Below are 25146 nucleotides of genomic sequence, written 5' to 3'. Positions count from 1 at the left end.
TGCCAATGCAGGAGATGCAGGTTCAATCCCTGGGTTGGGAAGATCCTCCAGAGAAGGAAATGGCCATCCACAACAGTATTCCTGTCTGGGAGATCCCACAGAGGATCCTGGCGAGCTACAGTCCATGGAGTCATGAAAGAGTCAGACATGGCTGAGTGACTTAACAACAACCACATAAAGACGATCACAGCATAGCAGCCCTGTGGACAGTATGTCCCTGGGATGCTCTGGGATCTCAGGTTAGGAGTGTGCACTGGAAAGTGAGTGTGTGGCTGAGACAGAGCGGGAGACAGAGTCAGAGGAACAGAGACAGCACTTTCCCCCTACTCGATCATTTGCTCAGCATTCAAGCAGGCAAATCAGCTTCTCTAAAAAAAACCCCGAGCCCATTGACCCGTAGCTCTGCTCCCTTTTTTAGCAAAACGATCAAAAGTTGTATACAATTGCTACCTCCGTTTCCTCTTTCTATTCTCTCTGAAATCCCTCCCTGACAAGCTTTCCTCCTGACCATGCCACCAGGACAGCTCCTAACGAGGTCACCAGTGACTGCCACCTGAATAATTGAATGGCTTGTCCTCAGTCTCCATCGTATTTCTCCTGTCACTAACATTTGACACACTGGGATGCTATCTTCTTGAAATACTTAGCTTTCTTGCTGCACAGTTTTCTACTCTTTCTGCCTTCTTCCCAGCACTGGTTCCTATTCCTCTCCCGTTTCTATCAGAAGGAGAGTCCCAGGACCCATTCCACGGCTCTGGTTTTCTCAGCGGACACTCAGATGGTCTCATTCTGTCACGTGACTTTAAGCACCAGATGCACCATAATCAACTCCCAGTTTATATCTTCAACCTGAATCTCTCCTCTGAACACCAGATTTGTACATCCAACTGCTTAAGATCTTCATTTGAATGTCTTTATAGGCATCTTGTTCGTGTGTCCTCGGTCACTCAGTTTTCTCCAACTCTTAGCCACCCCATGGACTGTAGCCCACCAGGCTCCTCTGTCCATGTAGTTTTCCACTAAGAATACTGGAGTGGGTTGCCGTTTCCTTCTCCAGGGGATCTTCCTGACCCAGATATCAAAACCTTGTCTTTTACATCTCCTGCATTGACAGGTGGGTTCTTTACCACTGTGCCACCCAGGAAGTCTGCATCTGAATGTCTTTTTAGGCATCTCACACTTAACATATTTGTAATGAAACTCTTGATTCTGCCACAGTCTTTTTAACTTAGATACAGACCCAGACCGTAAAAACATTAGTTTTATTTTATTCTTGAATGTGTTGCCCAGTGCACAGGACTATGTTTGATACAGTAAATACTTTGATTGAGTGATTAAATGAGTGACTATTACAGTTAACAAGTGCCACAGATGACTAGAAAGGGAAGAGCTTAGCATTGGTGTTACTGTAGAGGGCTTTGTGGAGGGGCTAACATTTTATTTTACTTTTAAAAAATAATTATTTATTTAGCTGTATCAGGTCTTATTTGCTGCATGTGGGATCTTCAATTGTGTCATAGAAACTCTTAGATGTGGCATGTGGGATCTAGTTCCCTGACCAGGGATTGAACCCAAGGCCCCTCCATCGGGAGCTCGGAATCTTAGCCAATGGACCATCAGGGATTCCCAAGGGGGCTAACATATTAGATAAACCTTGTGTATTGATAAGATTTGTTTTCTTCAGTGGCTAAGTTATGTCTGACTCTTTGAGACTCCATAGACTACAGCACACCAGTCTTCCCTGTCCTTCACCATTTCCCAAAGTTGGTCAGACTCATGTCCATTGAGTTGATGATGCCATCCAACCATCTCTTCCTCTGTTTCCCCCTTCTTCTCCTGCATTCAGTCTTTCCCAGAATCAGGATCTTTTCTATTGAATTGGCTCTTCACATCAGATGGCCAAAGTACTGGAACTTCAGCTTCAGCATCAGTCCTTTCAATGAATATTCAGGGTTAATTTCCTTTAGGATTGACTGGTTTGATCTTGTTTTCCAAGGGACTTTCAAGAGTGTTCTCCAGAACCACACTTCAAAAGCATCAATTCTTTGGTGCTCAGCCTCCCTTATGGTCCAACTCTCACATCCATACATGACTACTGGAAAAACCATAGCTTTGACTATACGGACCTTTATAGGCAAAGTGATATCTCTGCATTTTAATACTGTCTAGATTTGTCATAGCTTTTCTTCCAAGGAGCAAGTGTCTTTTAATTTCATGGCTTCAGTCACTGTCCCCAGTGATTTTGGATCCCAAGAAAATAAAGTCTGTCACTGTTTCCATTTCTTCCCCATCTGTTTGCCAAGTGATGGGACAGGATGCCATGATCTTAGTTTTTTGAATGTTGAGTTTTAAGCCAACTTTTCACCCTCATCTTTAACCTTCATCAAGAGGCTCTGATAAGATTTAGATAAGCAGAGAAAAGAGAGGAAGGCATTTCCATCACAGGGAAGAAATGAGCAGAGGAACCAGAAGTAGTCATCATGATATGTCTATGGAAGTGAGGAGCTCTGGGACATCAGGAGATAGAGCAGCATTGTACAGATGTAGAGGTAACAGTTGAGGGACATACCTTACGAAATTCTGGAGGATTTTAAGTGCCAAAAAATAATTCCGTTGATATTGAAATCAACTGAAATTGATTTGTTGATTCAGTTGATTATTGAAATATAGTGTAAGTGTCTACTAAATTCTTCCTTAGGATACTTAGTTCTTATTTATGTTGCCATAAAATTAATGAGACATTAAGGATTTTGTTGATTGCTAAATGCACTAACACAGAGACAAATGGCACAGAACTTGGCTTTAAATATATCCACCAACTCAAAAGCGTTATTACAAGTCTGCAAAAGATATTTTAATGACTGTACTTTTATTCCAAGTGCTAATTTATACCCTGAGAGTATTAAGCAAGTATTTAAAGACAGATCAATTAGATACAAACCCATGAGAAAATATAATTAGTAAACACAGAAGCCAATATAAAAACACGAATGTCCTAGCACAAGGAGTATCCTGGATGTATGTGTTGGTGTGTATGTGCTTTCATGTGTCTGCCTATGTTTATTGGTTAACTTGTTTTTCCAGCTCACACATAAATGAAGAAAGGTTAACATATAGCTGACACTTTATTCCCAGGACACATTGTAGAAGTATGAGATGGGATGGGCTGTCAGGACAGAAGGATCTACTTCACACTTTTAATCAGTAGATCCAGTGGTAGAATATTAAGGTGGAATGTGAGAATAGTTCTTTTCTGATAGTAGCCGAGAGACTTCTGTAGGTATGTTGAATATTACTAGTAATGCCTTTGTGTTTTGTGGCTCTTGGTGCATCTGGAGTTTTAGAATTACTTACAGAGGCACAGAAAAGTGAAAGACCACAGTGACAAAATAATGCTAGAAGATAAACTGTTGAACTAAAATGTCAAGTTTCAGAAAGGAAAGTAGTTACCCTCAGCCAGACCGAAAAAGTCCCCCTTCTATATCACAACCAAGTAGTTGTTGAGATTATAAGAAGGGGATAGTTCTGGAAAGTCCCATGTTGGGATTTATGTAATCAGTGAAGTAATATCAACTCTAGAGGTATAAAGCTTTTTGGTTCAAAAGATACCTTTTCAGCTGGTGAAGAATCCTCCTGCAATGCAGGAGACCTGGGTTCGATCCCTGGGTTGGGAAGATCCCCTGGAGGAGGGAACGGCTACCCACCCCAGTATTCTGGCCTGGAGAATTCCATGGACTGTATAGTCCATAGGGTCTCAAAGAGTCAGACACGACTGAGCGACTCTCACTTCACTATGTATCTATCTCTCTCTCTGATTTTGTCTGCTCTATGAGACCTGCAAAGTATTGGCAAGTTTTTTGGTTTTGTTTTTTTACTTTTATAGGTAACTTTTGGCAAAGGGCCACCTAGTAAATAGTTTGGGCTGGTTTTCAGTTATACAGTTTCTACTGGAAACATTAACTTACCAGTCTAGTGCCAAACCAGCCTGTGTTAAAATGAGACTTCATTGATGAAAACAGATGTTAGGCCAGATTTGACCCACAAACCAGAGTTTGCCAAACTCTGCTTTAGAGGATCTGTAGAACCTTCACAGTCTGAAGTTTCTCACATTTGAAAAATCTCTCTGAGTCAGAAGTGATAGGTCATTTATTTTTCATCTCTATAACATTTAATTCACTTTGTTTATGAGTGTAACACACAGGCACACACATACCACAGAGAGACATACACTTAGAATCTGCCTGGATAAAAGTGAAGTCACTCTGCATTGTTGAGATCCTGATTTCAGCCTTCTATGAACAGTGGAAGCCTGATGCTAACTAACTCATTGACTGGGCAGTGTGTGCTGAATCATTAGATTGAGAGTATGAATGAATCAAGTTATGAATGAATGAATGAAACAGGGGTGTGGATGAATCAAGTAGAACAGAAGCAGAAGAGGGGAGCATGGGGGCACAATACTTGGAATGACACAGACCTAGGGGGAGAGGTGAGAGGGCAAACTAAAGAAACTGCTAGCTGGGGGAAGGGTAATATTTCCATCTCCAAACTGGGGAAACATTGTGTATGGTACTGATGAACCTATCTGCAGGGTAGCAATAGAGACAGAGACAGAGAAAATGGTCTTGTGGACACATAGAGGGGAAGGGCAGGGTGGGACAAATTGAGAGAGTAGCATTGACATATTTAAAACAGATAGCTAGTGGGAAGTTGCTGTATAGCATAGGGAGATGAAGCTCAGGGCTCTGTGATGATCTAGAGATGTGGGATGGGACTGGCCGGGAGGGAGGTAGGAGAGGGAGGGGAAACACACATACATATAGCAGCTTCATTTTGTTGTACAACAGAAACTTAACACAACACTGTGAAGGTGTTATATTCTAATTAAATTTAAAAAGTGGAGGTCAGAGCTTCGGTTATCACACTGTAATGTGCATCAGCTCCTTGACCCTGTCCCCAGAGACTTTGATTGACTAAGTCTGGGGTGGAGCCCGCAACTGCCTCTTACCATCCATCCTGGGTATTTTTATTCAAGTTGTCCACAGGCTAGACATTCACCCTCGCCAGCTTCCTTCCCTAATTGTCCCAGAGCCTGGTCATCTGACCCAGATCCAGCCTCTTCTAATCTGTTTCCTGTCCCTCTCCTTTTGAAATTTCTACCTTTGTGCTATCAAACTAATCTGATTATCACCTAATTTTCTTTTACATGAAATTAAAAGAATTAACCTGGGTGATTTATCCACGAAAAGAATCTTTTTTAAAAAAATTTACATCAGAACAAAAACCGTAACTTTCTCCTCCTGGGCATGGATTCTTAGATCCCCCATGGCTGTGTGAGAATCCTAAGCGTGCTTTGCATATAGAATTCCTAAGGACCAAACAAGAAGAGAAGGCCAGAAAGCTGGGGCACAACATGGGAGAGGGCCAGGGATGAGGCAGGGGACATTGGCAGGGTCAGTCCAGGACACTTGGAGAGCTTCCTAAGGGGGTTGACCTTTAGCATCAACTATATGCAGACTCCACTCCGTTTCTGGGAATGGCGTGAGGAGAGCGGGATGATGGGAGATAACTGCGAGGTGTAGAGTTGGTGGCTGGGTAAGATGGGATATAGAGACGACTAGGGGGTAGAATAGGGGGGAAAGCAGCTTGGTTCTGGACCTCTGGTATTTGAGGAATTTGTGAGACATTGGGTCACAGGTATATAACCTGCAGTTTATTATATGTACCTGATTCTCAGGAAAGAGACCTGGCCTTGGAACATGGATGAACAGAGATAGTAGTATATAGATGCTATTTGAATTGGTGGGCATAGATGAGATTTCTCAGGAAAAACAGTTGGAATGAGAGGAGAAAAAGATTAGGAATGAAATGCTTTATTTAAAAAAAATTTTTTTTAATTAATTTGGCTGTGGCAGGTCTTAGTTGTGGCACAGTGGATCTTCTTTTATGCAGACTCTCTCGTTATGGTGTGTGCGGGCTCAGCAGTTACAGCACGCAGGCCAGTTGCCTCAAGGCATGTGGGATCTTCGTTCCCGGACCAGGGATCAAACCTGCATCTCTGCACTGGAAGGCAAATTCTTAACCACTGGACCACGAGGGAAGCCCCAACAATGGAGCACTTTACAGGAAAGGAAGAGAAGGAGAAACATGTAGGTTGAGAATGAGAGGTCTGAGCAAATGGGGCATGAAAGCAAAATAGGAGAGAGACTCACAAAGGAGCAGGGGACCAGGGACTCCAGCAAACTCAGTAAGTAAGTGTTAATCGATCAGTTGTGTCTGACTCTTTTCGATCCCATGGACTGTTACCCACCAGGCTTCTCTGTCCATGAAATTCTCCAGGCAAGAATACTGGATTGGGTAGGCATTCCCTTTTCCAGGAGATCTTCCCAACTAAGGGATCGAACCCAGGTCTCCCGCATTGCAGGCAGAGTCTTTACCATCTGAACCCAAGTGCAGCCCTAAATCCCGACAGGGTTTGGCACTTAGATGACCAACAGCCTCACTAAGGGCAATCCATACTGAGTGGTGGGGGCCCCCGACAGACAGCAGTGAGCAGAGAGGGCTAGAAGGTTAATACTAAAAAGTGGATTCATTCTGGGTGCATATTAGAGAAGGAGTGGTTCAGAGCCGCTTAGCCAGTGTATCCTCTTCTGATCCCTGTCTTAAGCATAATGAAAGTGAAATATCCGTTCTAAATCTTTGAGGGGAGGGAGGATGAGATAAACACTGGTGGCATTACAACTCAAATTTTCTCATTGTCACTGAGCAGCTTTTATACCCTCAACACACGGCAGTTGCTCTTTAGACGAAGTGGGTGTGTATGTGTGTGTGTGTTTCGTTTAACATGCCCATCTCAGATTTCCGAAGCCTCCTCATATAAGTTTGTCTCTGCTCTTAGCACAGTGGCATTATCCAGAAGCACTGCCAGGAAAGGGCTAAGAGGAAATACGGATTCCTGTTTGCAAAAGCAGATCTTTAGCTGCCAGACAAGGCATTTATTTCAACTGGTACCCACCCTGCGTGGTGCTCTGCGGTTCCCAGATGGTAACTCACGTGATGAGATAGCAGCGACAGTGCTAATTAAATGTCAGTGAGCTCAGGAGCTGCAGCAAGGCCTTCAGGCTCAGATTGCTGAGACAGAAGTAGGAAGGAGAAGTGCATCAGCCTTCCTGAGGCTCATTAGAGTTGGGGAGGGCTCAAATTCAGACAGTTGCTGGATTCAGATCCTAAATGGACACTGCAAGAGGGCCCACAAATGAACTCCAAAAGGAATAAACAAACATTAGTCTACATTGTTTTAACAGAAAACACATCCTTTGGCAGGTTTTCCTTGACATCCTCCATCACCCCTATTTGATTGACTGTAAATTGAATTTAGCTTGTTCTTTTTTAAAAAAACATTTTTTTAATTGTGAAAGGCTATGCTTCATTTAATAGGTCTTTGTTGGTTATCCATTTTAAATATAGCAATGTGTACATGATCTTCCTAAAGTCCCTAACTATCCCAACCCCCCAACAACCATAAGTTTTTCTTTGAGTCTCTTTCTATTTTGTAAGTAAGTTCATCTATATAATTTCTTTTTAGATTCCACATAAAAAGGATGTCATATGATATTTCTCCTTCTGTCTGACTTACTTCACTCAGTATGACACTGTTTAGGTCCATCCATGTTGCTGCAAATGGCATTATTTCATTCTTTTTAATGGCTGAGTAATATTCCATTGTATATATGTGCTACATCTTCTTTATCTATTCCTCTGCCAATGGACATTTAGATTGCTTCCATGTCTTGGCTATTGTAAACAGTGCTGCAATGAACACTGGAGTACATGTATCCTTCTGGATCATGTTTTTCTCTGGATATATGCCCAGGAGTGAGATTGGAGGGTTATATTGAAGGCAGGAGAAGAGGGCGACAGAGGATGAGATGGTTGGATAGCATCATCAACTCAATGGGCATGAGTCTGAGCAAACTCCAGGAGATAGTGAAGGACAGGGAAGCCTGGCGTGCTGCAGTTCATGAGGTCGCAAAACGTTGGACACACCTGAGCGACTGAACAACAACATGGTAGCTCTACTTTCAGTCTTTCAGGAACCTCCATACTGTTCCCCGTAGCGACTGCACCAGTGTACATTCTCGCCAACAGTACAGGAGGGACCCCTTCTTTTCACACCCTCTCCATCATTTATTGCTGTGCATTTTTTGAGGATAGCTATTCTGACCGGTGTGAGATGATGTCTCATTGTAGTTTTGATTTGCATTTATGTACTAACTCGCGATGTTAGTACATCTTTTCATGTGCCCATTGCCCATCTCTATGTCCTCTTTGGAGAAATGTCTGTTCAGGTCTTCTGCCCATTTTTTGAGTGAGTTGTTTGTTTTGATGCTGTTAAGCATCATGAACTGTTTGTAAATTTTGGAGAGTAATCCCTTATTGGTCACATCATTTGCAAATATTTTTTCTGGTCTGTGGGTTTTCTTTTCATTTTGTTTATTGTTTCCTTTGCTATGCAAAGACATTTAAGTTGATCCAATTTGTATATTTTTGCTTTTATTTTGCTTTTATTTCCATTGTTCTGGGAGATGAATGGAAAGTTGACCACTTCCACAGTTCAGCATTGATGCAGAGGAAGGGAGAAGTCTTCTGAAGTAATAAACACCCAGCATATCCAGGAAAGATGAGTGCTGAGGCTGCAGGTGGTGATAGGCAACCAGGCTCTATCCCGCTTCTCCTGGGGGCTCAGACGTTTTCTTGTGCGTCACGGTCTGCATTGCAGTTGGTGGCACAGAGCAGCACCCACCTTAAAGTCATTACCAGCCTCTACCCAGAACTACACTGAGCCCCCTTTCTCAGTGATGGCACGGTTCTCTAACCAGTTCCCCAGCTGGAAAGCTGGAGTTCATCTCCACCCTCCCCACCCCCCAACCCAGACAGCATGGCTCACCATTTCCTCCCTCTGACATCTCTTAGACCTGCTCAAGCTTCTTCCTCTTCTTGCTGGTTTCCTCCTTCTGCCCGGGCAGCTGTAACAGCCTCCTTCCTTTGCCTCCAGTGAAGTCCCTTTTTAATCCACTTTCCACTGGAAGGTCAGAGGGATTGTTCTAAAATACCCACTGCTTGTGTCTGTCTCCTCACCAAACTTTTCATTCATTTTCTTTTTTTTTTTATTATCTTTTTTAATTTTATTTTATTTTTAAACTTTACATAATTGTATTAGTTTTGCCAAATATCAAAATGAATCCGCCACAGGTATACATTTTCAATAGAACAGAACAGGCGGTCAGAAAGGCTTGGGAGACCTTTGATGTTCATGTGCCTGATTACTTAAAAAAAAAAAATTGACTCATAGTTATCAAGTATTGAGTGCTGTATCTCATGAAAGCATTACCACTCTGAGATAAATAGGAATAAAGTACTGTTACTGGAGGGCTTCCCTGGTGGCTCAGTGGTAAAGAATCTGCCTCCAAGAGACACAGGAGATGTGGGTCTCGATCCCTGGGTCAGGAAGATCCCCTAGAAAAGGAAATGGCAACTTACTCCAGTATTCTTGCCTAGGGAATCCCATGAACAGAGGAGCCTGCCAGGCTCCAGTCCATGATTTGCACAGAGTTGAAAATGACTGAAGCAACTTAACATACGTGGCGCACTGTTAGAGAAGACACTGAGGTGAGTGGAAGCAGGGAAGCTAGTGTGTTGTGTTAGCCACTCAGTCACATCCAACTCCTTGCGACCCTGTGAACTGCAGCCCGCCAGGCTCCTCTGTGCATGGAATTCTCCAAACAAGAATACTGGAGTGGGTTGCCATTTCCTCCTCCAGGGGATCTTCCCAACCCAGGGATCAAAGTCATGTCTCCTCCGTCTCCTGCATTGGCAGGTGGGTTCTTTACCTGCTAGGGCCACCTGGGAAGCCTAGCAGCTTCTCTAACAGCTCTGCCTTGAACCCTTAAGAATACAATGCAGATTATGTCATCTTTCTGCTCACAACCTTCTGATAATTCTAGTTTCTAAACAAACATCAAATCATTGGCTTCAAAGGCTCCCCAATATGACCTGATCCCTGCACCGCCTCTACCTGCCTCTGTGGCCACCCTCTTCCTCCCCTACTTAAGTGACCCTGGTCTTAAGGCTGTGTTCTGAAGCCAGCAAACCTACTCCTACTTTCTATCATTGAATTTACTGTTTGTTTAGTTATTAAGTTTCTGTTACAATGTTCTGTTTCATTTGAAATAGCAAACTCCAGCCCCTCCCAGTGTTCATTACTCCCATCCTCTTTTGCTTCTCAGCATTTTCCCCTTTTGATTGACCATAGATTTGTTTGTGTATGTTTTCCCCATGACTGGAAAATCCATAAGGGCAGGAATTTTGTCTGTTGCGTTCACTATTATGCATGCTCCCTATGCTTAGAGAATTACTGGACACACATCACAATTTCATGAAGCATTTTAGAATGAACACAGAAAGCATACACCAGTCATAGTATTTAGCTCATGATTGCTTACATTATGAAGAGAATTTTGTTGTTGTTGTCGGGGATTGAGATAAGTGGCATTTTTGTTATGTTAAAATTGTGTATGCTGCTGCTGCTGCTGTTACTACTGAGAGACTTCACTTTCACTTTTCACTTTCATGCATTGGAGAAGGAGATGGCAACCCACTCCAGTATTCTTGCCTGGAGAATCCCAGGGACAGAGGAGCCTGGTGGGCTGCAGTCTATGGGGTCGCATAGAGTCGGACACGACTGATGCGACTTAGCAGCAGCAGCAGCAGCAGTGCTTTATGGATCAAACAGTATTGTTTCTTTTATGGATAACTCATGACCTTATCATGTAATACCAAAGAAGCATAAATTGCAGAATATAGCATTGTCTGTAGTATCTATACGTTTGTGTTTGATGCCTATATCCTTAGATATCGAGCAGTTAGCCATGTATTTTTTAAGAAAGGAGAACAAGTCTTTCTAATTGAGTTTGTCTCTGAATTTTCTTTCCTCCTTTTCTCTTTTCATTGCATGCCTTCTCTTTGTCTCTTCATTTGCAACCTGGGTAATTTAACTTCTGAATTACTGTATAACTTTTAAAAGGTGTTGGGTGTCACAGAATGAACAAGCAACAAAATCTGTCTGTTTGAAATTCTTTGTTTCTTTTCAGTTCGATTCAACTTATCTGAATCCTAACTTAGAGTTGAAATTCACCTTGCCACCGCATTTCCCCCTTTATTAGGTTTGCCTTTGAATGAAGAAGTTCGCTTGGGCAGTAATTCTCTCACTTTTGAGAACCACTCTGTCTAACAAAGGCTGACCTTTTTTTTTGTTTAAAGCAGCTGTTGATTAGACAGTTAAACATAGAGAGGCACTACCACGGTAAATTTCTCAGTCTGATGAAACTCAAAAATAGAAAGCTGCAGAAACCTGAGGTTGAAATGCTTTCAAGCAATTGATCTTAAAGTTCCTGAAAATTATCTCATGGTGCTTCTGCTCAATTCCCCACATTCCTCCCCCGGTTTTACCTCTGACTCATTTGTGCACTTCAGATTAGGTTCCTGAGCACGCTGGCAGTGGCAGCAGTGTTGTGGAGCTCATCATTAGGATTCCACGCCTTTAATTAGGCCACTTTAAAGTGGCTTTGTCAAGACTATGAGCAAGAGAAAAGCAATTGACTCATTCTTAGACGAGGTTTATCATAATGGAGAGTACAACAGTAATACTGTGCTCTTCACTAAGCCTGGTTGGTTGAGGAATGTCAGGAGTATTAGAAGCGTAGGTTCTCCAGTAATTCTCTTAGATAGGGTATTGTAGGTATTATTTCACAGCCAGGTAAATTAGACATAAAAAGGTCAATAATTGTACATGTCCTGTGAAAGGTCAGGGGCAGAACCAGAGATAATCCCTCAATGTGGATAATAAGCTCCCTCACTGCAACAATTATTTTGAGAGCAAGTGTTCTCTAAGTTTTCCCAGACAACCGTAAGACCCATTTTAATACATTCAAAGACTTCAGAAAGATGACTGTCTTCATCTCTCAATGCTCTCCTTTAGGGGGGAGAAAAGAATCACTAGAAACGGTGAAAGAATCAGAATACTTTTGAACAGATAAGCAATACTCTAATTCATCAATTCTTTATTTTGTAAGTAAACATTTGCTTTCTTCCATAAAATTGAATTAAACCATCTTTCACATTTACAAATTATGATTCAATATTTTCTAAAAATCAATCTCTTTTGGAAAATTAAGCACATTTACCTTTAAAAATCGAACAAACAAAAACTCTTTATGCCTGCCGTCCACCCACCCATCCATCCATCCATCCATCCAATTAATATTTATTAAGGAGTCTTTGTATGCTGGACTCTGTTGTTACATGGGACACAATCATGAACAAAATAAAATTCCTGTCCTCCCAGGACCTTACTCTAGGTGAGGGAGATACACTAACATCAGATAAATGATAATTGATAATTCACAGTCATGTTTCATTATTTTAATTACTGTGGAGAAAGATCCTTCTGTTCTGCTAGTGTTTCCCAAACTACATTTGAAAGATCATTAGGGAGGGGACATGATTGTAAATTTCTAGCTAATTTATTTCTAGATGCTTGAAGAAGCTACTGAAGTATTATTATCCTCTTATCTCTGGGTCTGAAGAAATGCCTTACTTCCTTTATGGGAGTGGTGGTGGTGGTGGTGAAGTCACTAAGTCGTGTCCAACTCTTGCCATCCTATGGACTGTAGCCCGCCAGACTCCTCTGTCCATGGGATTCTCCAAGCAAGAATACTGAAGTGGATTGATATTTCCTTCTTCAGGGGATCTTCCTGACCCAGGGATCGAACCCGGGTCTCTTGCACTGTACGCAGGTTCTTTGCCAACTGAGCTACCAGAGAAGCCCTATAGGAATAGTAAAACCTGGAAATTTCCAAGACTTGTCTTTATTTACAGCAAAAAGAAATAGAGTCTGAAGCAATGTCTGTCTTTCATCAATTCTACAAAGCAAAAGAAAAACTCCTAGGGTATATCATTTGGGTGTTTCCTGGAGATCACTTGCTAATGTTAATCTGTATTTTGAACAACTCCACTAAACAAGTAGAATTAATTTTTCTGTGTACTTCTAGCCATGAAAATATTTTATTTGTTTTGAGTAGAACACTGCCAACAATGATTAATACAGAATATTTTTGTGCAATGCTGATTTCAGAGAATATAATCTACTTACATACAATTTATTTTCATGGACAGTAGTTATAGTCACTCAGAAAATATTCTTACATTAATATCAGAAGCAGTTCAGCATTATATTGTACTTTTTTAAATTTTCCGTGAAAAATGCAAAATGACTGATATTTTCCTTCAAAATTATAAAATTTTAATAAAATACTAACATACATAACTTCTGCAGTATTAAGTATGAGAAAGTGTGACCTGTTTTAATTGAAGAAATGAAACTAAAGAACAGATATGACAAGCAATTCTAGGGAAAAATCTAGCTTTTAGAAGGTAATTTTGTTCATCTATTCATGAAAATACATCTATAAACTAATTTTATAAACGAATATGCTTATATAATTATGTAAACCTTCTAATAAACATTTTTTACTTGAATGGGATTTTGGTACAGAAATCTTTTATTTATTTTATTTTTATTGGAGTATAGATAATTTACAATGTTGTGTTACTTTCTGGTGTACAGAGAAGTGAATCAGTTTTATATATACATATAGCTACTCTTTTTTAGATTCTTTTCCCGTATCGGTCATTACAGAGTACTGAGCAGAGCTCACCATGCTATACAGTAGGTTCTTATCAGTTATCTGTTTTATATATAGTAGTATATATGTGTCAATCCCATTCTCCCTATTTATTCCTGCCTTCTTTTACCCCTGATAACTCTATTCTGTTTTCTACACCCATAACTCTTTTTCTATTTTGTAAATAAGTTCATTGATACCATTTTTTTAGATTGCACATAGAAGTGATATCATATGATACTTGTGTTTGTGTCTGACTTACTGCACTCAGTATGACAGTCTCTAGGTCCATGTTGCTACAAATGGCATTGAGTCATTCTTTTTTATGGCTGAGTAATATTCTATTGTATATATGTACCACATCTTCTTAATCCATTCCTCTGTCAGTAGACACTGAGGTTGCTTCCGTGCTGCCCTGGCTGTTGTAAATAGTGAGTACAGAAATCTTTTTAAAAGAGCAAAGTGAACTCAGAAATTGGAATCTGAGAGTGATAAGTGACCAATTTTTTTTAATTAAATGGAATACTTTTTATATGTCTGATCCCAATTTCAGATTTTTTTTTTTTGAAAAATGGATTCAGTTGCTACTGTTTTTAAGAGTTTTAAAATGTTTACACTTTTCTCATGTGTGCTCAGTCACTTCAGTCTTGTCTGACTCTTTGTGACCCTATGGACTGTATCCCTCCAGGCTCCTCTGCCCAAGGGATTCTCCTGGCAAGAATACTGGAGTGGGTTGTCATGCCCTCTTCCATGAGATCTTCTTGACCCAGGGATCAAACCTGAATCTCCTGCATTGTAGGTGGATTATTTACCCACTGAGTCACCTCCTTTAAAAACAGAATTGCTTCTTATAAGTTTAATTTTAGATTACAAAAGGGGATTTCCCATCAAGAATATAAGTTGGTCCTGGTGATAAAAATGTATTAAGGACAAGGATTCTCAACTCTTAGCAGCATTGAAATCACCTGGAGGGCTGGTTAAACCAGGTTGCTGGACCCCAACTGCAGGGTTTCTGATTCTGAAGGTGAAGTGGGGCCCTAGAATTTGCCTTTCTAACAAGTTCTCTGGTGATGCTAATGTCACCGGTCGTAGACCATATTCTGAGAATCTTTGTTTTAGCATAAGTATTAGCAATCAGCAGGAAAGCTAGATTCTTCATCACAACAATTTGTAATGCTTTATGGCAAAACTTTAGTACAAAGACAACTTACTACCTTCAGTCATTTTAAAGTGCATTGTCTCTTGCCCTTTTCCTCCCTCTCCTTTTTTGCCTTGCTTCAAGGGTTTAGCTGTCAAATATTTATTTATTATGATCACTAAAGGTCTTTTATTGGTTTTACTATAATTTTAGAAAGACCCTCATGAATAGGAGTCTAGATCATTTGGAAATTAGGAGTTTTAAAAAATTTGGCAAATTTCTTGTTATCTCCCATTATCTTTAGATTGGCTACCATTGTAAAATGGAAATAATAAACTGATCTCTAAGAAATATAAAAGGATTTATTTTAGATACTAGATAAGTAAAAGCTATGTTTCTTTATTACCTTAGATAACAATGCTGTAACAGAGTAGTACTGGCTTTGCAGGGTCCCTCCCTCAGTCCTGCACTGGAGGGAAAGGACCCGCTTTACTTCCTTGTGGATGTGTACACGTGCCAATGATGAGAGACCTCATGCTTTCCTAGGTCTGGGATCCTTTGGGCTGGTGGTCCATGAATCCTTCACAGCTGCCTGGCAAGGTACTAAGACATTTGCCCCATCTCTTTCCCAGGGTGCCAAACTGTATTTCTCTGAATGAACGCCCAATCTATTCTCTCTCCTGTTCATTGCCAGCTTTCCTCTTGGTTACACTTTCTTAAGGGCTTTCTCTTTGGATTCTCAGGAGCCTATTTAGAAATCCAGAAAAACAAATATTGCCTTTTTCCTCTTTCATTCTGGTTACAGTCCAAATACTGCTCAAGGTAATATGGACAACTGTGTTTGACTGAGTAACAGGGAAACCTGAGAAAGAGAAAAAGGGACTTGTGAATTAACTTTTTAAGAAAGACTGAGATTTGTTACTTTTCCCAGCTAATCGATTCCATTATACTATTTGGTGGTGAATCCATACTTTGCTCTGCTTCCCATGGCCCATCTATAGTACTCTTCCTGCTTTGTCTCATTCTTACCTGACTTCTCCCCCAGTCTCTAATGTTGTCACCTCCTTGCTTTGGGAAAAAGCCATCATGTTCTCCTTGTGAAAGGAGCCCTTCACTCCTTAACCTCAAACATGAGCCGAATATTAATGGGGATTTCCTGTGGCCTGGGCTGTACTGCCTGAGGTGGGAGGGGTGTTCTCCTGTCTACCTGGAGGGCCTAAAACCAGTTCTCCTTTGACATATCTTAGTACAAACAACTCCTGCCATGCTGAAGTGATTGTTCTCTTGCCAAGACCACACTGCTGAACTACCTCATGTGAGAAAACCTTTTCTTCTTCTTGTCATGGCTTTGGCCCTATTCTAACAGAATAATAATTCTGGCATCCATATGCTAGAAGAAGAGTTATTTCTTCTTTGGTCTACTTTCTTTATAAATGACCTCACAGTCCTGGGAGTGGCTCTGGGCAGATGACACCAATCCCAAATGGCTTCTCTCTAATCTCCTGACTCCTTTTCTAATAGAAGCAAAAAGAACAGATAAGGATCTCAATTTATCTTACCACATTAAGAGAAAAATTCCTTTATGGATTGTATTTGTGTTAGCTTCTTCTATAGATTGAATGAGTGTGAAACTTATTTCTCCTTGACAAAAATGTGTTGATTGTAACGGTTCCTATTTTGATTGATAAAGATGTGTTTGAACTTAGTTATAATGATTTAAAATTCATGGTCCTAAACTGAAATTGTTTGTAGCAACCTAATATCTGTTGCTAAAAATTTTCTTATAATTGCTTCCAAGCTTAAATGGTATAAGAAAAATAATGATAAAGTTAAAGTTTCTTATGACCCCATGCCCAGTCCCCAGATGCACCCTTTGTCTTGCTTTCTAAAGTCTAGTTTGTTTCTATTCTTTTAGTGTGTATTTATGTACCTTCCCCCCAGATTCTTATGTTGAATCCTAATGCCTAATGTGGGGACTTCCCTGGTGGCTCAGATGGTAAAGAATCTGCCTGCAATGCAGGAGATGCAGGTTCAATCCCTGGGTCAGGAAGATCCCCTGGAGGAAGGCATAGCAACCCACTCCAGGATTCATGTCTGGGAAAGCGCATGGACAGAGGTGCCTGGCAGGCTACAGTCCATAGGGTTGCAAAGAATCAACTGAGAAACTACTTTCAATGCCTGATGTGACGATATTAGGAGGCAGGACCTTTGGGAGGTAATTTGGTCATGATGGTGGAGCCCTTATGAATGGGATTAGTGCCCTTATATAGAAAAGAGGCCTGAGAGAGATCTTTTGCCCTGTCTACCAGTAGAGTTATAATGGGAAGATATCTGACTATGAGAAAGTGAGCTCTCCTTAAACATTGAACCTGCTGGTCCTTGTTCTTAGACTTCCCAGCAGCCAGGAATGTAAGAAATCAGTTTCTGTTCGTAAGCCACCAGTCTATGATATTTTTGTTATAGTAGCCTAAACAGACTAAGACAGCTTCCTCGGGCTGTGGTAATAAGTTACCACCAACTTGATGGCTTAAAACAGCAGGTTTTAACTATCTCACAGTTCCGGGGGCTGGAGGTCCTAAATCAAAGAGCTGGCAGGGCCAGGCTCTTTCTCTAGGCTCTAGCGGAAGATCCTGCCCTCCTGCTGTTTTTAGTTTCTGGTGGTTGTTGGCAGTCCTTGGTATTCCTTGGCTTGTCTCACTCCCATCTCTCGTGTCATCAAATGGCATTCTGTGTATGTGTGTTCGTGTGCGTGTGTTTATCCAAATTTCCTTCTTCTTATAAGGACACTAGTCAGTGGATTAGGGCCCACCAATATCCGGTATGACTTATCTTAATATCATTATGTGTGCAAAGATCTTACAGTAAGTCCACTACATACAGACCTTCAAGTTGTGAACTTTCAAAGATGCAAATATGCGTTCGCATGTCCAGTCACGTAAATTCTTAATAATTCACGTGTCTGGTGTACATTGTCACATGCATGTATCCCCTACAAGTGTGTGTAGGGGATTTGTGTACTTTACTGTATGGTACTGTAGCACAGTAGTGCAGTGTCTTTATTTCAAGCCTGAGATGTCCAGGAGCAAGCATAAAAGCATCAGTGATGTAGCTAATACTACTGTACAGTACTGTGAAATTTAAAATGTTTTCTTTATTTTTGTGTATTTGTTTTTTTATGTATTATTTGTGTGAAAAATATTGTAAACCTACTATAGTATTGCACTATGTAGCTGATTGTGTTAGTTGGGTACCTCAGCTAACTTTGTTGGGCTTATGAACAATTGGACATGCTCTGGAAATTGAACAGAACTTGCTGTATTTCCAAATAGGTCAATTTCACAGGTCCTGGGGGTTAGAACTTGAATGTATCATTTTGGTGGATATAATTCAATCTACAGCCATATTCTGGAGAAGGCAATGGCACCCCACTCCAGTACTCTTGCCTGGAAAATCCCATGGACAGAGGAGCCTGGTAGGCTGCAGTCCATGGGGTCACTAAGAGTCGGACACGACTGAGTGACTTCACTTTCACTTTTCACTTTCATGCATTGGAGAGAGAAATGGCAACCCACTCCAGTGTTCTTGCCTGGAGAATCCCAGGGATGGGGGAGCATGGTGGGCTGCCGTCTGTGGGGTCTCACAGAGTCGGACACGACTGAAGTGACTTAGCAGCAGCAGCAGCAGCACAGCCATATTCTCTATTCATACTCCTCATGTGGGCATTTAGTCTGGCTCCAAATTCTAGTCTTGTCTCCTACTACCCATTCTTTGTGACTTTGTTCATGTGGATCCCTCTCTACACAGAATAACTTCTTTGTGCCATCCTCTCCATCCCCTTCTTCATTTTCTCTATTCTTTAAAAACCTTTATCAGATGCATTTCGTGTGTGATTCCTTTCCTAGGATCACCACCCAAATGTGATTCCTTGTATTTCTGCCCTTGTGTTCCCTCTTTGAATTACATTCCTGTAATCATTTTAATTCCTCCAACTAAAAAGTAAGTTGTTTAAAAGAATAAAGTATCTCACTTATCTCTGTAATCCCACACTAGTTCTGTGCTTTGCATATAGTAGAATCACAAAATCAGAGAAAAACAGATAATTTGAAAATATAGGCCTTGTATATTTTAAGCATGTTACAATAGGTAAAACTTTAGTTTATACCATCTTCTGCTGATTTCTAGCTCAAATAAGAAGAATATTTGGTATAAAAGCAGTGTACCAGACCTGAGCAGATAAGGTAATTATTCTGACTTCAGGCTGCAGCTCACTTTGTGATTTTTGGATAGCTGTGTCAGTTTTACCAATTAATAAAAATAGAGACTACATGAAAAAGTTCACAGATGAGAGGTGCCAAAGAATAATTATTGTTGAATAACATTCAAATGCAATTGCTTGATTTTTTTTTTTTTTTTACCTCATCCTTACTTGGCTCCAAACTAAAATGAACACTAAAATCCTAATGATAAGAATGCAAATGTGAAATGGTTTAACAAGTTTAGGTCAGTTCAGTCACTCAGTCATGTTCGACTCCGCGACTCCATGAATCGCAGCACGCCGGGCCTCCCTGTCCATCACCAACTCCCGGAGTTCACTCAAACTCATGTCCATCGAGTCGGTGATGCCATCCAACCATCTCACCCTCTGTCATCCCCTTCTCTTTCTGCCCCCAATCCCTCCCAGCATCAGGGTCTTTTCCAATGAGTCAACTCTTCGCATGAGGTGGCCAAAGTATTGGAGTTTCAGCTTCAGCATCAGTCCTTCCAGTGAACACCCAGGACTGATCTCCTTTAGGATGGACTGGTTGGATCTCCTTGCAGTCCAAGGAACTCTTTTTTTTTTTTTTCCATGTCTTATCTTTTTATTTTTTTTTAATTTTATTTTATTTTTAAACCTGAAACACTGTATTAGTTTTGCCAAACATCAAAGAGTCTTCTCCAACACCACAGTTCAAAAGCATCAATTCTTCGTTGCTCAGCTTTCTTCACAGTCAAACTCTCACATCCATACTTGATCACTGGAAAAACCATAGCCTTGACTAGACGGACCTTTGTTGGCAAAGTAATATCTCTGCTTTTCAATACATATCTAGGTTGGTCATAACTTTCCTTCCAAGGAGTAAGCGTCTTTTAATATCATGGCTGCAGTCACCATCTGCAGTGATTTTGGAGCCCCCAAAAATAAAGTCTGACACTGTTTCCACTGTTTCCCCAAGAGTTGCTGCTAAAAGTGAAAACCCCAGGTCCATCATCTTTATTTCCCAATCTTGGACTTTAAAACTGCCCAGTGTTAGTCAAAGACCCTACTGTAGGTTTATATATAAGGTTTGTATTTAAAGTATGTGTACATACATATACATATTTTAAAATCCTTTCAATGTTGCATATGTATTTAACTAAATTACAAATGCCATAATTAATAATAAGGTACATGACTTTCATTTTTTCTTTTCAACATATAGTGAAAGAACCCTAGCCCTTCTTGGCAGTCTTTTGCTATGAGGGATGTCTTGATTTTTTTATAAGGCTGCTGTTGCTGCTTAGTTGCTGCAGTCATATCCAACTCTGTGCAACCCTATGGTCCGCAGCCTGCCAGGCTTCTCTTTCTTTCCATGGGATTCTCTAGGCAACAGTACAGGAGTGGGTTGCCATGCCCTCCTCCAGGGTATCTTCCCGACCCAGGGATCAAACTCAGGTCTCCTGCACTGCAGGCAAATTCTTTACTGTGAGCCACTGGGAAGTCCTTTTATAAGGGTAACTATCCACCAAAGCTTTTGATCCTTTCCTCACTAATATATCTCCCCATGATTGCATTGCAATTTGTTTTAAAGCTTTATTATTGTTATAAACAACAGATTATCTCAGGACTAATTTTTCTGTTTGTGTTAATGAGCTAATAGGAGTTGTTTATTGGTAAAATTATTTGGCCATCACTTACTAAGCAGATATGACAAGTGTAAATCCCATGTCCATATCATATATAAAACAATTGCTACTATTTTGTCTCACATTTATTGCTGTGGATTACAAGTTTTTCTGTTCTCAGAGGTTTCCCACCTATGACGTTATCCCTTTTAGCATTCAGTGTTGCTGCCCATGTTCAGCTTCTCATGATTACTACTATTGATTGTTGGCTGGTTTTCCAGACTGTGGTGTGTCGTGACATCATATGATTTTGAGTGCTGTGTTGAGGGTCTCTGTCAAGTCAAGTTGGATATTGTAAGACGGCTGTCCTTGATTATTTAAATTAGCTGTTTTCAGTTCTTCATTAGGATTTAAATTATATTTCTTACTGTGATGACTCTTGATAGACATACCATACTTGTCCAGAAACTTAGCCAGTGTTTGCACCTTTGGTTTCCAGAGCACAGAATACTAAATGATGCCATTGTATCTTTGGATGCTGGGGTTGTTTTTCTTTATTTGCATCGTAGGAAAAGGTACATGGCTGGTAGAGTGGACAAGATGTGGCTGGAGTAAGAGCCCATCTCTGAGGAAACCCTGATGTCTCCGATTGTCAGTGTGGCCATTCTGCAGAATATTTTTGATAGAATTGCATAAATAGGGGACTAAATCTTTATTTTAAAAAATTAGGTGTGTGTTCATTGGTCTCTGAGAATTTGTACTGTGCTTTTAGTAAACTATAAATTTGGACCAAGAGAGCTCTAAACGGACACATTTTCACACATTTCAGAATCATTGAGAGAGTCTGCTTTTTTGTATTTTGCCTATGTGATAGGAATGCTATCCTTGCTTCATAAAGGATTCAGTTCAACAGTTTTTGAGTACCCAGTTCCTTCTTCTCCAAATAGTTTACAATCTAGCAGAAGAAATAGAAGTACGTGAACAGCCATGAGATAAGAAAAAATATTAAAATACTTTATTTCTACCAATGCTGGGAATTCTGTCATCATGTGATATCTAATCATATTTCTTTGTCTTCGGCCTTTCTCATTTATTGAGGAGAAAACTGAGACAATTTACTGAAACTTATACGTGTCCTTGCTCATTTAAATGCATAATGACTGTCACTAATTAACCCATTTCTTTATTTATCCAACAAATATTTGTTTTTGTCTATTTGGTGTACCAAGTTCTGCTTTTGGCTCTGAGAATGTAGAAGTGAATAAGCCCAAGCACTTTTTCTCAAGGTTGTTCACAGCCCATTGAAGAAAAATAATAGTTACTAAGAGGCAATATGGAAAATTATACTCTCTAGAAATGTAAAGGGCAATATCTGAACACAGAACAGTGAAGAAGAAACTAGGTGACTTTACTCAGGAAAGGCCATCAGTTATAAAGAATGTAAAAGATGTCCAGGTTTTAAACAATGGCAATTACTTCTAATTTGTTTTTATTTTAAAGAATTCTATATTTCAGGGCTTCCCTGGTAGGCTCAGTGGTAAAGAATCTGCCTGCCAATGCTGGAGACACAGGTTCAATCCCTAGTCAAAGAGGATCCCACATGCCATGGAGCAGCTAAGCCCATGGAGCAACTAAGCTGTTAGGCCACAGCTACTGAGCCCACATGCTGCGGCCCTGAACGCCGAAGCCCAAGCGGCCTGGAGCCCGTGCTCCACAAGAGAAACCACTGCAGTGAGAAGCCCGCGCACTGCAACTAGGGTAGCACCTGCTGGCTACAACTAGAGAAAAGCCCATGCAGCAACAGAGACGCAGCTCAGCCATAAATGTAAATAAATCAGTCTTTTAAATATATATATATTTCAAATTTTCCAGGAGTTATATAGATTACTTACATATCGTGAATGAAGATAAAATAAATGTTTGAACATGTGAAAGGAGGCCTAAGCATTTTCTTAGTGTCTTTTTAATGTTTTTATTTATTTGACTGCACTGGACCCTAGTTGCAGCATGTGGGATTTTCAATCTGCATTGAGGCATGCAGGATCTTTAGCTGCAGCATGCAAACTCTTAGTTGCGACATGCAACATCTGGTTCCCTGACCAGGGATCAAACCTAGGCTCTCTGCATTGGAAGCACTGGTGTCTTAACCACTAGACCATCAGGGAAGCCTCTAATGTGCCTTTTAGGGTGCCTCTTATCTGCAATCAAACAAGACAAATGAAACAAAGCATTTCATTAAGACTGAAGGAGAGAGAGGCCCTACCATGTTTCTGTTTATTTCTGGATGAAATAAAAATTATTTGTATAGATTTGTACTATTGATTATATCACATAAAATAGCATTAGTGGTTTCTTAAAATAATTATAGCAGTTTTGACACTATAAAGTGACTATAAAGGCATAAAATCTTTTTATTTCTTTTACAAATGAGCTTATTTACAAATAGACTTTCAGACAGAGAAAATAAATTTATGGTTATCAAAGAGAATAGCAAGGGTTGGGGGGAAAGACAAATGAGGAATTGGGAATTAAGAGCTGCATAGTACTATATATAGAATTGATTTAAAAAAAAAAAACAAGAACTTACTGCATAGCACAGGTCAAAATAACTCAGTATCTTGTAATAACGTATAATGGAAAAGACTCTATAAAAGAATATACATTATATGAATACACATAATTGAATCACTTTCCTGTACACTTGAAAGTAACACAACATTGTAAATTAACTCTATGGCAATTTAAAAATAGAAAGACCAGAGAAGAAAAAAAAGTGAAGCATTTTAATAAATAAATTGAAAAGAAAATCATTCATGTTAATGTCTCACCTTGGGAAGCTATCCATAATTTAAGATTTAAAGACTGGCATTCAGTTGATTTTTAAAATGTATGTACTGAGCATATACTATGTACCAAACACTGTTCTAAGCCTTGAAAATACAGCCATGAACAAAACAGATGAAAAACCATTTCCTCTGAGAGCATGTGCTTATATTCTTTGCGGGGAGATAGCTGATAGTCAGTGATAAAATATGGTACGTCATAGTATGTGCTATGGAGAAAAACAAAGCAGAAAATGGGGTTAGATGTGTTGAGGGAGGTGAATAAATTGTTCTCTGAAAGCATAGTTATTGATAAGATAGTATTTGAAAGGAGTCCTGAAGTAGGTGAGGGAGCAAGCCATGTAGGAATCCAGAGGAAGAGAATCTAGGCAAAGGGAACCACACCTGCCAAAACCCTGAGATGGGAACACACTTCTCAGGCTGAAGGAACAGACAGGAGCCCAGTGTGGCTGGCACTGTGGGGAAGGTGGCAGAGAGGAGTCCATAGAGGGAGCAGGGCCACATTCTGTCGTCCTTCGTGGCCACAGTGAGGACTGGGCTCTGACTCTAGATGAGACGACAGCCATCAGAGGATTTGGGACAGGAAAGAGGCATGATCTGATCGAAAGGACTCTGGCCTTGGATTAAGGTGATATCTAGAAGACAAAGGTGGAGCCAGGAGACAATTATGGGGCTGTTGTAGAATTCCAGGCGAGAGGAGATGGAGCCTAGAACCAGGGTGGTGTGGAGGTGCAAGAGGTAGGAGATAGAGATTAGATGGCAGACACTCCTGAGACCTGGTCCTGGCTGATCCCTGCTCCCTGCTCTCTGTCAGTCAGCTCCATTCAAGTATCTCAGTCTGACTAGCGCTTCCTACCTCGCACCAAACTCCCAACACAGTTTAAAAACCACATTAGAAGCTACAATTTGTTGATCCCGTCACTTTTTCATCATTCCTCCTGGCTTCATTTCCTTCCTTATTCAGCTGAGATTCCATGGTCCCATATACATTCCTTGCAGACTCTTAAATTCCACCTCTCTCTCTCTTTTTTTTTTTTGCATGTTGTTAACCCAGCAAAACCACAGTCTCATTAATGGCAACTCTCATGGTAATTCCCTTTCTCTAGCTACCACCCTATTTCTTGGCTCCCCTAACAGCTGCAGTCTTGTACTTCCTCTCCTCTCATTCTCATTTAAACTCACTACGACTAGACATTGGTGTCCACTACTGCCTGAACTGCCCCTGTGAAGGTTACCACGACTTCCAAGTTGGTAACCCCAGTGACCACTTCCCCGTCCTCATCTGATGTGATGCAGATGATCATGCCCTCCGTTTTTGAAGTTCTTTCTTCCTTTGGTTGCCAGGAGACCCGACTTCACTGGCTTTGTTCCTACTTCACTGGCCCAACTTTCCCAGTCTCCTTTGCTGGTGCCTCTCATCTTTCTAATCTCTATCAGAGTTCCTTAGGTCTCCTTTCTTTAGCTAAGCTTACAGCAGCTGATCTCTTTAAGGGTCATAGTTTTAAATATCAGCCATATAAAATGCCTACCATATAGCTCCATCCCAACCCCTGCCTAGAAT

General features: G+C 40.6%; 1 protein-coding gene and 1 non-coding gene across 3 annotated transcripts in view; one reads left to right on the top strand and one right to left on the bottom strand.

Annotated features, from left to right (window-relative positions):
- ITPR2 (inositol 1,4,5-trisphosphate receptor type 2) overlaps positions 1–25146 on the top strand; it is a 589849-nt gene that overhangs the window by 435071 nt on the left and 129632 nt on the right. The gene's annotated exons all lie outside the window — the stretch shown is intronic.
- On the bottom strand, positions 22834–22907 carry TRNAW-CCA. The gene has a single exon. It is a non-coding gene; the product is annotated as a tRNA-Trp (tRNA).

Source organism: Bubalus bubalis, chromosome 4 (assembly GCF_019923935.1).
Source record: "Bubalus bubalis isolate 160015118507 breed Murrah chromosome 4, NDDB_SH_1, whole genome shotgun sequence".
NCBI classification, from domain to species: Eukaryota; Metazoa; Chordata; class Mammalia; order Artiodactyla; family Bovidae; genus Bubalus; species Bubalus bubalis.
This window is presented reverse-complemented; position numbering and strand designations above follow the sequence as displayed.